The sequence below is a fragment of the Lissotriton helveticus genome, chromosome 9, assembly GCF_964261635.1.
Source record: "Lissotriton helveticus chromosome 9, aLisHel1.1, whole genome shotgun sequence".
Classification (NCBI taxonomy): Eukaryota; Metazoa; Chordata; class Amphibia; order Caudata; family Salamandridae; genus Lissotriton; species Lissotriton helveticus.
This window is the reverse complement of record NC_136070.1, coordinates 200,864,400-200,877,969: the sequence shown is the minus strand read 5'-3', so window position 1 is coordinate 200,877,969 and position 13,570 is coordinate 200,864,400.

Here is a 13,570-nt window from a genome sequence, read left to right as displayed (position 1 = left end):
AGGTTCTGCCATAAACATGTTAAACAAAACAGCCCCTTAGTTGTCGAGATTCTCAGTGATATGCTTTCTCCGGCACCTAGCTTAATCTATATCCATGTATTGCTATGAAGTAAGACCAGCTGGTTCAAAAGTATGGTATCCATTTTCATTTCGGAGAGTTTTAACCAGCGTTTATTTCTATCAATGCTGTTGAAGTCAGCCAAATAGTCTATGAAACAGACATATAGCGTTTTTTATATGTTTAGTAGCATCTATTAGAAGTGGTAGGGCCAATATGTTTCTTGAAGTGCCCATACTTTTCTGGAAGCCTGATTGGTTAATTGGAATAGAAGCTGTTTCGGATGCCCATTCTCTAAGTTCTTCCAACAGCAATCCTGCAAAATATTTTGCGTCATTGTCTATTAATGCAACCAGTCTATAGGTTTTTGTGTTGTTTTTGCTGCCTTTCTTGTAAATCAGAGAAATAATAGACCCCTTCCAAGGGTCTGGTATTTTTTCTTTCTCCACGATGTGCAAAAAGACTGACAGGAGTTCAGCTGCCCAGTATTCCGGGTCTCTTTTATATAAAATCGGTGTTATACTATTGGGACCCGGTGCGCCCTCAGCTCTGCCCTTGGAAATTCTACTCATGATCTGTTTTTTCGTGAATCCATGGCTAGCCTCATTGTCTTGCTTTAATTGACCTAAGCCGGCTCTACTGTGCTCCAGAGCTTCCTGTGTATTGTTTGTTTGCCCACTAATAAAGTGTTGCCATAGATACTTAAACAATTCCTCTTCAGTGATATGAGAACGTATTCCAAAAACCCTTGAATTCTGTAATCTCTTCACTCTGTGCCAGAAACTGGTGCTGTTTTTGGCTTCGCATCGTGTAAAATTTTGGCCTCTGCTGTTTCTGTAGGTCTGCGGCGTGTTGCCCAAATTAGTTTTTTCATGCTTGCTTTTAATGATCTTAACTCATCTTGAAGATCTGGCCCTACCCGGCGAAGATTTCGTATTGCTCTATTTAGTCCTTGTTTTATTTGCTTTAATTGTGTTAGTTGGGCTCCTCCTAGATGGTAGATTTCCGTGCTCAGCAGTGTGGAATAAGGCCTTTGTTGGGTCATAACTGTTCTGGATACATCCCTCCCTTCTTCTTTTGAGAAGAGTGTGCCAAGGTTTTTGATGAATTTAGCCCAGCTTATAAGCACTTTTTTATTCTCCTTCTTATTTTCCTCCCTCAATTTTTTTGCCTCGATAAAGAAATTCTCCAAGTCAGGAACTTTATATTTAATTGTTCTTAAGTTGACCGTGAACACCGTGCCTAAGCAGACCGGTTGCTTGGTAGTTGCAGTGCCATAAGCATCCAAAGTAAACCCTTGTGGTAGATGATCACTATAGTCTGAGCTGCCTATCCTGAAGTTTACTATTTTGTTAAACAGGGAGTATGACGTAAAAGTGTGGTCAATTGTATTTGAAAACGTGCTGTAAAACATAGCTGCTGGTGGGCAGTCTCCCAAGAACCTCCTGTTCAGTGCGGCCAAGCTCAAATTTTCCAAATCCTTGAGGAGCTTCTTTGCTGAACTGGTTTGCTTGCCCCACTTACTAGCTTCCTGATGTGGGATCCCCAGAACAGGAGCTGCTCTTTCATAAGGCCCTGTTAGAAGCATGTTAAAGTCTCCCAAGACCATAAGATTCGGGGAGGCTACTTCTTCAAGTATTCCTGACAAATTCGAAACCAACAATTTGGCACCGGCCTATTTATTCTGCGGATGGAGATAAATATTAACAAGTATTAACTGCTGATTATCGGCAAGACCTGTTAATACCCACTTAATTGCTTGTATACCATTGGTTGTTGTTACCGTGTTCAGTAATTCTTTATAGTCTTCTTGGAAGTGAAAATTGAGAGACCACCCTTTGGATGATCAAATGTGGCTTCCCTGCAAGCCGGAAGGTGATAAGACTTATATCCTTGCAGCTGCAGTGGCTCAACCAACCAGGATTCTTGCAATAGGATGAAGTCAAAATCTTGGAAGTAGAGCAGGAGTTCTATATCCAGAGCTTCGGACCCCAGTCCATTGATGTTCCATGGGCATAGCTTTAATTGATGGCCTTTGTTGTCTGACTTCCTGCCCTGTCACATGTTCCTTGGTCAGGAGTTGATGGTTCGAGATATCCAGGACCAGTTGTTTAATATGTTATTATCATCTGCTAACCTGGGATTCCAGATGTTTGATTCTGCGCTGCAGGCTTCTTTAAATACCGAATAAGTTTGCCTTGTAGTACCCAAATGCCCTTGCTTGCGACCATCGTATGATTGCAGCTCTTGCAGCAAAGGTTCGGGAAAACCTATTTTTTTTCTTAGGTTTTAATCCGATCCCCCAGAATTTTAGTAGTTCTCCTTCCCTTATTATTTTCTCTGTTATATCCTGTGTGTCCAATGTTGTTTTTGATATCTCTTGTTGTGACAGATGTTTTTGACATTCAAATTCCACGGACTCCAGGTCGCTTGAAACTACTTCTGTCAGGTTACTGATGCTAGTTAATAATCGGAGAATATTGCCTCTATTCAAGATGTCCTCTCTCCCTTTTGATTTATATTCAGGAATAAACAGAATTATCTCCTGTTCCTCCTATCAAGAGCTGCTGTAATGGGCCCTGAAAGCTTGCAGCTCCTCATTAATCCCAGAGTTTGTCAGAGCCATTAGTGTTGATTCATTGGACCGTGCCCTAACTGCGGCATTTGCTGTATGGCTCAACCCAGAAATTCTTCTAGTAGCAGTAGGCTGGTTATCTGTCTTGATGTTTGTGTTAAAGCTCCTTGGGTTAACATTACTCATATGGCTTGTTTGAGTAGCAGAAGTGGTCATTAACTGAGGTAACGTTATTTCCTCTATACTTGGTTTCATTATGTGCTCCTCATTCATGCCACTTCCTTGAGTTGATGAAGTCTTCAGGATGGAGCCGTCTGCTAGATTGGGGAGGATCTCCAAGTTTTGTGAGGGCTGCTAGGGTGTGAATGCCCTTTTTGTATTTGGCACATATTGATCTCCTGTTTGGTTGGTGGCAGATGCCGGAAAATATGACTTGATGAGAGCATTCTTGTTAGTAATTAGCTTATTTGTCCCCTGTCTCTTCTGTTTCCGACGTTTTTGCTCAGATCTTATTTTATCTAACTCGCCATTATCCTGGGCTTGTCCTTATGTATCATGGTCAGTGATCACTTCCTGTTCCACTTTTATTTCTTGTTGTTGAAAATTAATAAGTTCCCTATGGGCAGGCTCCAGTCCCAGACCCACCTTTTGAGTAGTTTGAACCCCTTTTACGGGAAGGTATTCATTCCGCTTTTCTCGTTGAGTTTCGGCCTTAACCTCTGCAAAGTTGGTTTGAGTCAAGGGCCCTGGGGTTTTATGAGGGGAGCTGGGGGCTCCTTGTCCTGAATGCTGCTGTGACATTGTTGCTAGGTCAAATGTATCCATAGTATTGACTTGAGTTATGGTATTTGTCAATCCTGCAGCGTATTTTGCCTTTTTTAAGTAGGTGAGGAACTCCCCTATGAGTGTTGGTAAAGTTGAAAGTTTATCTATGATGGTGAAGCAAGAACAACTCGGATGGACAATTTGGGTGTCGTCATGTACTCTCTTAATGAGATTGCTCATCTCTGTTAGCCTATTGTCGATATTTGAGATGTGGACTGCCAGAAAATTGAGGACAGATAATTGAATGTCCATTTTATCTGAATGGTATTGCATTGCCTTGAGCAAGAGCTGCATAGTATTAAGGAGTGATCCCCATAAATATTTTGAGTCCATTGGGGGCTCCTCAGATGGTAGATCTAGCTGTGTTTTGATTCCTTTGGCCTAAGGTACATGAGGTAGATAAGAGGCTACCAGCTTTGCCTATTGCTCAGTAGTGAGATATGCATGTCGTTTTCTTCATCCTTAGAGCTTTCTCGTTGTATATTATTCTCTGGGCTGTTAATCATTCTCTCCCACATATTTAATAACTGTGCATCCGTTTCAAATGGCCCAATAGATTTGAGAATGATTCCAGCTGCCTCTTCCTCTGCGTTCTCCTGCTGATGCTCTGTGATTTGTTTGTACATTTGGGGAAGCTTTTGCACAGATCGGGTTGGTAGCTAGAAGCTGCCGTTCTTGCTATCCTGTGGATCCAGAAGTTCCTCCAACCGATGTGGCTTCAAATTCGAGTTGGGAACGATCTTAATGTTTGACTCCAATGTAATGTTCCACTTGCCCGAATCTTCAGAGATTTTATTTTTTGGGTGGTCAAGCCTAAGTGAGGGTGTTGGCCCTTCATGATCTGTAGTAGGCGATGACATACTTGTACCTGGGCTCTGTACTTTCATGCAGTTGTCTCCTGCTCCTGCACCTGTGACTGGCTCCTGTGTGTCCCTCTCTTCTCTTTCCTCCTTGTGCCATTCGACTCCCTTATCATTTTCATGTTGTTCAACAGCTTTCAAACTCTCTACAGCTCGTGCTGTTCTCACATCGTCTTGATTTGTTTTTTGAGCCTTGTCTAGCAGTGTAGTTGGTGGTGCTGCTATGTCTGTCAGGGATAGGACCTTTGGGTACAATGGTGAAGGAAGCCCTCTTGATTTGGGATTGCTGACATTTAGTAAGCCCCCTGCATCTTTTAAAAAGGAGATTTTTGTATATATTCTAGGTTGATGGCCAGTTTTGGATGTCTTTCCCGGTGAGACTCCTTCAATTGCCACCAACGTGTTGTTCGCCATGGGGGTATAAAGTCCTGCTGTGGCTAGTCCTTTGCCAGATTCACCCAGTATTTTATTCTTTTTTTTCTGTTTGTGAGTACGGTGTTGACTGACCGCCCAGATCTCCCTGACCTCATTCTTCGTGATTTTATGCGGTGTTACACAGGGGGGACTTCTAAGAACTACGCCTTCTCCCCGCGCACCCTATGCAACTGCTAAGCTCAGTAGCAATAAGTCATATGGGTTGGGCAGATGGGCCAGCTGGATGTAAAACTCTTTAATCCCTTCAATCCATTTTCACCCTTTTGGCCCTTTTTTGTCCCTTTTGTCCTGGTGCCTAAACCTGGTGTCGACTCCCCAGGAGAGCAGGGTGGTAAGGGAGTTGCCAGGAGTCACTTCTAGTGACTAGCAAGTGCCCATCATGAAAGTGAACCCCAAGGCACCATCAATCAAGATACTGTATGGACCTGCAACATAAGAGACATGAGAAGAACCCTGGACGACTAGAACTGCTCCCTCTTGCGCTGAAGACAAATGGACTACAAATGGTAGCTGGCTGTTCTTCTGTGTGGCTACCTGGACATAACAAAATGTCTAAGGTATTTTCTCTGAAGTGCCTGGTTGACCAGTTGCAACTGGAGCTGGACATTCCTTTACTGGTGACCTCTATGTGACATCCTGAGAGTCTCTATGTGCCTTCCCATACGTCCTGGGGGCAGTAGAAGAGTAATCCATTGGGTGTTTGAACACCAGAAGAATGTTTGTAAACATGTGAAAACTTTTCTTTTAATGCTCTTGTGCTTCAGTAGGACCCACAAGAAAAGTATCTCACCAGGAAGTATCTGACCAGAAGTTCCACAATGTCAGATTAAATCTCATCTTGCACAGAGACCTCTGAACCACCAACATTCTGCTTTTTGAGCAAGAAATCCCCTAAATTTTAGAAGTCCAGTAGAATGAACCTGCTTTAGGTATCTAGCTTTTGGTCCCATGGTGCTGCTCTAGTATCAATAGCGTCCCATTCAAGGAAGACTTTTCTTCTCAAAAAGCGACAAAGCCCCTTTTTGCATTAGGTCTTTGATTAAATGTTATGGTTTTTTGCAAACTTTTTGTCTCCAGTCTTTCAACTGGACCAATCCACTTGGTATATCTGACTCGTGCTCCATTGCGGTCAATCTGTAATTGCATCAACTTCCGGTCTATCATTACCATTGACTACCAATGGCATTTTGCATTTTTTGGAGCTATTTTCACTTAGAAGTTTAAAAATCCAAATCTCCTGTTCCCATTATTTGATGTTTGTCATTTTGATGTAGTATTGTCTATTACAGTTTACTCAATTTTTAGAATTTGCGTTGGGATTTTTATGGCTTAGTGATTTTACTTTTTTGCTGTTTTGGTATTGGAAAAATACTTTCCTCATTCCCTCCCTAAGTTTAGCCTGGCTGTTCTGACCTGTAGGTACTAGGGGGTGTAGCTCAGTATAATTTAGTGACTTTAAGGGTTCTCCTTGCGTTCAGCAGTCACACACCCCAAATAATAACTCAGTTTCTTAAGTCAGGCTAATTTTAAAGGATTAGAACCAGATTAGGAAACAACTAAGCACTGTGGCATGTGGCCCCTCCAAGGGCCACATACCACAGAGCTATCTGACTTACTCTCCAACATTAGTTTCACAAAGCACATATCCTCGCCTACTCATGTCAAAGGGCTCATATTTGGACCACCTCTGGTCAACCAATCTAACCTTGTAGGTACCCACAATCTCACCATGTATTTGGTCAGACCATCATTTAATAACATTTACGGCAACGATCCCTCTCTATATCAAGACCCCCACGGCCGAGGGTAGTATGATAAGGAAGTGGATGGCACTGATCAAACAGGATATTATTTGACACTCTGGCTAGCTCAGTACCTTCCCCTGGCCCCGACATTAACTTCTCCAAAGAGAATATCTTTACCTGGCTACTTGCAGCAAGCAATACACATGGCCCACTTACTAAACTCAACTGTGCACGCCAAGCTGATGCTCAGAAATTGTTCTCAATGGAGCTAAAAGAGCAAAAACTAGCTCTCCGCCAAAAAGAAAGGAGATGGAGAGTTAGTTATTCTCCCGAAGAAAAACCTCAGTATGTTAAGGCTCGTAAATAGTATAAAAACGCTATATCAGCAGCCAAGGCCGCCCACTTCTCTGCCAGAATTTTGAGATCCCAAAATAGGTCGAAGGAAATTTTTATGATAGTTAATGATCTTTGCAATGCTGAGAGAATTCTTCCCAACAGACTCCTACCCAAGAGTTATGCAACTCTTTGAATGACTATTTCTTGGATACAATCTCCAGTATTAAAGCCAGTATTCCCTCTTCCAGACACATGGAGCCTCCTGACAGTATGTTAATCAATACAGTCACCATGGACCATTTCTCTACCATCTGCCCAGGGACCTTCTCAGATCTACTGGCCTGTGTCAAATCCGGCTCCCCTAGAGACTGCTGCCCCCCTACATTTTAAAGAAAATTTTATCTGCCCCACCACACACCATACTGCCCTTCTAAAATGAGTCCTTGGGCAGGGCAGGGTCCCGAACGCATTCAAGAATGCAATTGGGGTCCCTCTCCTAAAGAAACTTGGAGCCGACCCCCTACATCCATCAAATTATCGCCCCATCTCCTTGCTCCCCTTCCTGGCTAAGATATTGGAGGCCCATGTTGCCAGGTTTTATTGAACACTCTGAACACCTGGATCCTCACCAAGCACGTTTCCGGCCCGCCCACTCGACTGAGAGTGTAATCCTTGCGGTTCTAGACACCTTACAAGCTAATGCGGATACGGGCACCCCTCAGGTCTTGGTGCTTCTAGATCTGTGGGCCGCTTTTGACACGGTCAACCATAAAATTCTATTAGACCTTGTCAGACAGACCGGCATACAAGACTCAGCTCTCAACTGGATCAAGTTCTTTCTTGAGAGTCGCACCCAATCAGTACGCCTTGCCCCTTTTACTGCCTCCAAGATCGCTATTACCTGTGTGTCCCATAAGGATTATCATTGTACCCCCACTTGTTTAATCTTCATCTCCTGCCCTTGATTAACTCTGTAAGGAACAACCACCTTTAATTACGCTGATAACCTTCATCTTGTCTTTACCATCGACAACTCCCCTTTCTCAATCCAGGAATTTCAAGATACCATGATCTATATCCAGAGTTGGATGGACCTTAACCATCTCAAACTTAATCGGGGCAAGACCGAACTAGTCCTCCACATGAAAAGCCATATCTTTTGGGGCCCACATTATTGGCCGACTGAACTGGGACCACTCCCCATCCCGTCCCGCTCTCTAAAAAGTCTCGGAATTACCATAAATGTTGATCTTTCACTTCGAGGCCAAGTAGGGGCAGCGGTCTCCTCATGCTTCTTCCAGTTACGCAAAATCAGGAAAATTGCCCACCTGCTTACCCATACCGCTCTTATACAGGTAGTGATCGCCCTGGTACTCTCTCGTCTTGACTTTTTGAACTCGATCTACCTCGGCCTTCTACTGTTCTTACTCAAACGTCTCCAACCAAGCTGTGAGATTAATCCACAAACAGCCAAAATGGCAATCTGCCAGTCCATTACTATCAAAACTTCACTGGCTCCCAATTGCCCAACGCGCAGCTTTAGAGCCAATGTGACTAATTTTGAAAGCCATTCATTGCAGGAGCCCTAGATTTATCAGCTGCATGATATCAAGGTATGTACCCCCCACAATCTGCGCTCAGCACAGCTCTGGTTGCTTACTATCCCTACCTTTAAGCTCAAACGCCAGGGAGGGTACAGGTTCTTCTATCTGGCCACCAGGCGGCTATAGAATACAACACGCTATCTTAGCACACCGTTATAGCATGTAATACCATGCCACGCAGTACCAGGCGTAATCCTTCTTCCACATAGGCATGTCAATCCACATGCATGCAGCGCTTCTGCATAAATACGTCACTGGATCTGGCCTATACCCACCTAGACATGCATGCTGCATGCCATAAAGATGCCTGAACTGATGGCCTGCACAATTGTCTGACTGATTATGCTATGCCTTGTTCCTTTTCCTTACAGGTTTTTCTCGCAAACTCCTGGTGCCTGTAAGTAACAGCAGCATCATTTTTATCTTGCAAATTTTTTTCCACACACCTTAGCGCGTGTGTATGAGATAACACACCGTGGCACCACTTTTTGCCACTCACTAGGTCCTGAAGTAAGTCCCGTCAAATGGTGTAAATAGGGACTGAAACATGTAGACCACTATCACATAGCCAACTTGTAGACATAATCCCTCTACTAGTAGTTGCACCACATAATTTTTATTCTGTCATTCTGGGCCACCATAAATAAACTATTAGGTAAGGATTCCCAGAAGTGTATTTTAAGTTTCACCTTCATCAACATCACATCACTGCACAACACCCGCTCCGCTGTAGTCAGGCATTGAAGCACAACCAGGCGGCACTCGGCTGCCTGGTTGGACCCCAATGATTCTTCATGACACCAACCAGGTTAGTGTGTGAGGGGTTTATAAACAAGACCGATTGGGTCTAGCACTAAGGCCTCAGCCACCAGTGACCCTGAATATTAACACATATTCGATAATCCCAGTGGGCTAGTCCACATTGTTTTTGCATTATACATTTGGGGAAAGGACTTGCCCCTTAAAAACCCTTGCTCTCCACTTGATTAGCTTAGTCTTCTATCTGCCCCCAATTTCTGAAACTCCCTTCCACTAGCGATTCAATCCTGCAATAACCTCTTGGGGTTCAGACAAATGCTCAAAACATGGCTGTTTGAGCAGGCTTATGTATAGTCCGTCTCCGCCTTGACACGGTCCAAAGTTCAGCGCCATGAAACCTCCTGGTGTACGAGCGCTATAGAAATTTTTATTAACATAAACATTTTTTTATTAACATAGTAATGTTACCTACTGAAAGACATCAGGTAGTGGAAAAATATTCTTCTGAAATATTTTCTCAAGAATATCATCTGACCTTAATGGCATGGTCAAAATATTGGTGACTACAAAATTGTCATGGCCCAGATTTATTGAGGGTGAATATATAGGATCTTACTGTGTTACAATTATATCAAAGTTTAAAATATAATTTATTTTGATGTTTTCATTATATCAGTGTATGGTCTGTTGTTTATTATATATACTATTGTGGAATTAATATTATTTTTTTAATAAATATTATTGTTAATGATCCTTTTTCGGTTGTTGGGTTTATTGGGGGCTGGGTGGGTAGTCTTATTATTACATATTTATGTATTAATATTAATTGAATTGTTAATTGGATTTCTATTGTTATTCCCATTCATTGTTTAGCTATGCATTACATTTTTTACATTGGGTTGTTTGCTTTCTCGGTCCGTTTGGCGGGTGTATATATTTTTTATTTTTCCAATAATAAACGTTAAAGCATTCATTTGATGTTAATCAATACACATTTTAATTGTAACTTTTTAATTGTTTACTTTATTTTGATTTCTGAATGTAATAATACTTGGGTTTGTGTGCTTTATTGGTGGATTGGGTGGTGAGAGTTTTAATTAATTATTTATTAAAGTATTGCTAATTATATAATTTATTGATCAATTAACATATTTAACTGGCATTTATATGTCAATTGTTTAATAATTATTGTATTTATATATCAAAATGTAGGTTTGAGTTGTGGGGTGTATTCAGGGTGTGGCTCTGTAGATTTTTTTAATACAATATAGTTTGATTGATTTTATTACACAATGAATAATGTTTTTAGTTAATAAATTCTATGTGAATAACTATTTTTCCAGCAGTTGTAATTGATCATTACTATTTTATATAAATTGAAATAAAACATTTGTATTATTTTTAATTGGTTGTGTGTCATTTGTTTGGGTTCAGTGTGTGTTTTTTAGACTGTTTTATTGTTTTATTATTAATATTTGTTACATTATTTTAAGAGTCAATGATTTGTTTTTTAAATAATTTAGGTATGATAATGAGAATTGTTTTTAATGTTTGTGCCTGTGTTAATATGAGTAAATGCAATGTCATTGTGTACCTTGATGTATGCTTCAGCGGCAATACCAATAAATCAATGTTGATGTATGCCATAAACTAAATGCATGCATAACAATGTCAATGACAATAAAAAGCACTGCCGATGTACAGTATAACAATTGTATGCATAATAATGAGAATATTGGTAAATATATCAATGACCGCCATGTTCTTTGTACACGCAATACCAAATTTGCATTGTTGCTGTCAAATTCACCCAAGATGGCCTACATATCATCCCCAGTCAGAGATACATGGTCAGACAGGCCCTCCAATCCAAACCCAGGCTTACCAAATGATAAGTCGTAGGTGGGGTTACACTCCGAAGACAAACGGGACCGCCACGCCACAAATAAATCGAAGGAAATTAGCCCCAACAAACCATGTTTGACCAAAGGCACATGTTCCCACAATACCACAAAGGTAGATGCCACATGTACTTAGGAGCACTCAGCCAATCAGGACACAGCATGCAAACCACACATAGTGACCATGTGTTCGCCATGCCCTACATATGGCCCACATTAGCTCTCCCGAGGTAGACTGCTACCTGTGTTCCTCTTAACAGATTTTTTTTAATGATTTATGATTAGGCTCGTACTCACATGCTCTCCAAGAATGTGAATCATTTTATTGTACCTCAAACTTTATATATAATAGGCCAATACTTGTGTACATTTAGACTGTCTTTAGACGCGATTCTGTTGATGCTCTCCCGACTGCTCTTTTCCTTCCATTTTTTTAAGGTAAATTCCTACCCTAGCAACACCTTTTATGAGTGAGTTAAAGATATGCAGTTTCTCCATTGTATGTTGGATAGACATTGGAAAGTCTGCCAATTTGTGCATTTTCACCAATTAATGCTTGGTGGAAGTTAGCAGACTACATTTGAGGCTATATTACATAAAGTGCCCTAGGGGCGCAACGGGTGTTTGTACCCACTTTGCACGCCCCCGGTCACTTTCGTATTACCGAAGGGGTAGCAGACACTTGTGCGGCCCCTTCTGTAATACAAATAATGCTGGCTGACATAAAGCGCCAGCACTATCTTCAAGGGAGCGTTCCCTCATCTGCAATGAGGGAATCCCTTTGCGTATGCCCTCAGGCTGTATTACCGACTTGAGCACGGAGGCAAAGAATCCCTCAGGAGGCACGGTGACAGTGCACCACCTAAAAGGTTGCATACTATCAGTGAGGCCCCTGAGAGTAGCCCTCTCGAGGGGCGAAAGGGGTCCTAATGACCCCCCAGACATCCCTTGCAGATGGATTCAGTCACTGACTGCACCTGCCTGCAAGGGGATCTCTATTCTCCGTTAAAAGTGCAGGCAGGTTGCAGCCTGCGCAGTGAAACACAGAGTGGCTTCAAAGCAGCCCCTCCATATTTCACATGAATGCGCTTCCCTCAGGGAAACTCCAGTTCACGGCTGGGCTGAGGAAAGTTTATCCCCCAAAATACTGTGCATTTTCTTTCAAAGCCCCAGGCGCACATATTTTAAAGTGCAACTGGTGCAATGAAGGAAAATGGGTTGCATGTGTAATGCGGCGCCTGATCCCCCATGTATGCACTTTCTCTAATTTTTGCTTGACTGGAGATAGAATAGTAAATCTGACTCATCTATCTATGCAATTTCCTCAATTTGTTTTATACTGGAGTTAGAATAGTAAATATGAACCAACTAAAATATGCTCTTTTTTCCTGGTGTTTATTAGACTGGAGTTAGAACAGTAACAAGACTCACCAAATGATTACGCTTTACAAATGTAAATTAGACTTGAACTTTACACAATCTTTGTTAGTTTGAAGGTAGAATGGTACATCTGACTCCCATCCCCCTAATGTATGCACTACCAAGTGTTTTTTTAGACAGGAGTTAGAATAGTAAATCTGGCTTCCCCATTCTATGACCTTTTCTTAGTATTTGGATTTACATCACTGTAATGGGATATAGATATTTTTTTTAATGTTTGTTTGGAATTTTCTTACTTTTTAAAATTTGTTGACTAATCATTGAAAATGTATTCAAAGTATTTAATAAAAACGTTCTATTGTTAAAGTTATTATCATTTTTTCATTTTTGTAACTTGAGTTTTACGTTTTGAAATAATTTTGAGTTTTTTTGTTTTTGATATTTATTATTTAAATAAGTTCTTTTTAAAATGTATTTTTGATCATCAAATCATTTTGTAGTTTCTTTATATTCCAATTGAAGTCATTGTTATAGCCCCAATGTACCCCAATGTAGTCTGAAGTAGTTGCACAACCCTTTACCTACATTTGTCCTACCTTGCTCTATATAACAGCTCTGGTGCTGAACTTTTACCTAGATAGGTGCAGAATGAATGGTGTGTGGTTTTCTTTGAAAACTAGCCTAATGTATTATGCATGAGGAGTCTTAGCATCACAGCAGCATTACCATCTTCTGCATAATAACAATGTACAAAAGTCACAACTATCTTAATCCTTGGCCAACAGGCCCACAATACCAAGACACATCTAGGTAGAAACCATGGGGGTACCTTTCAGGTATATAAGTGCCACATCTTCTCTGGGGAAACCAGGGGAGAAGCTTCCATGCTGACACGAGAGGCTGAAGTTCCTGTGTGCAGACACTCCAACACACAGTGGTCTGACATCCCTTACAGGGTGTTCAACTCAAGACCAACAAGGGGGCCTTCCTTCTCTCACATCAGGTATTGGGGTTAGCTCTTTCCTAGGGGGATTTTTAGCTATACACCTACATACATGCTAGGTACACTTAGGTACATATAGTTATTGCAGG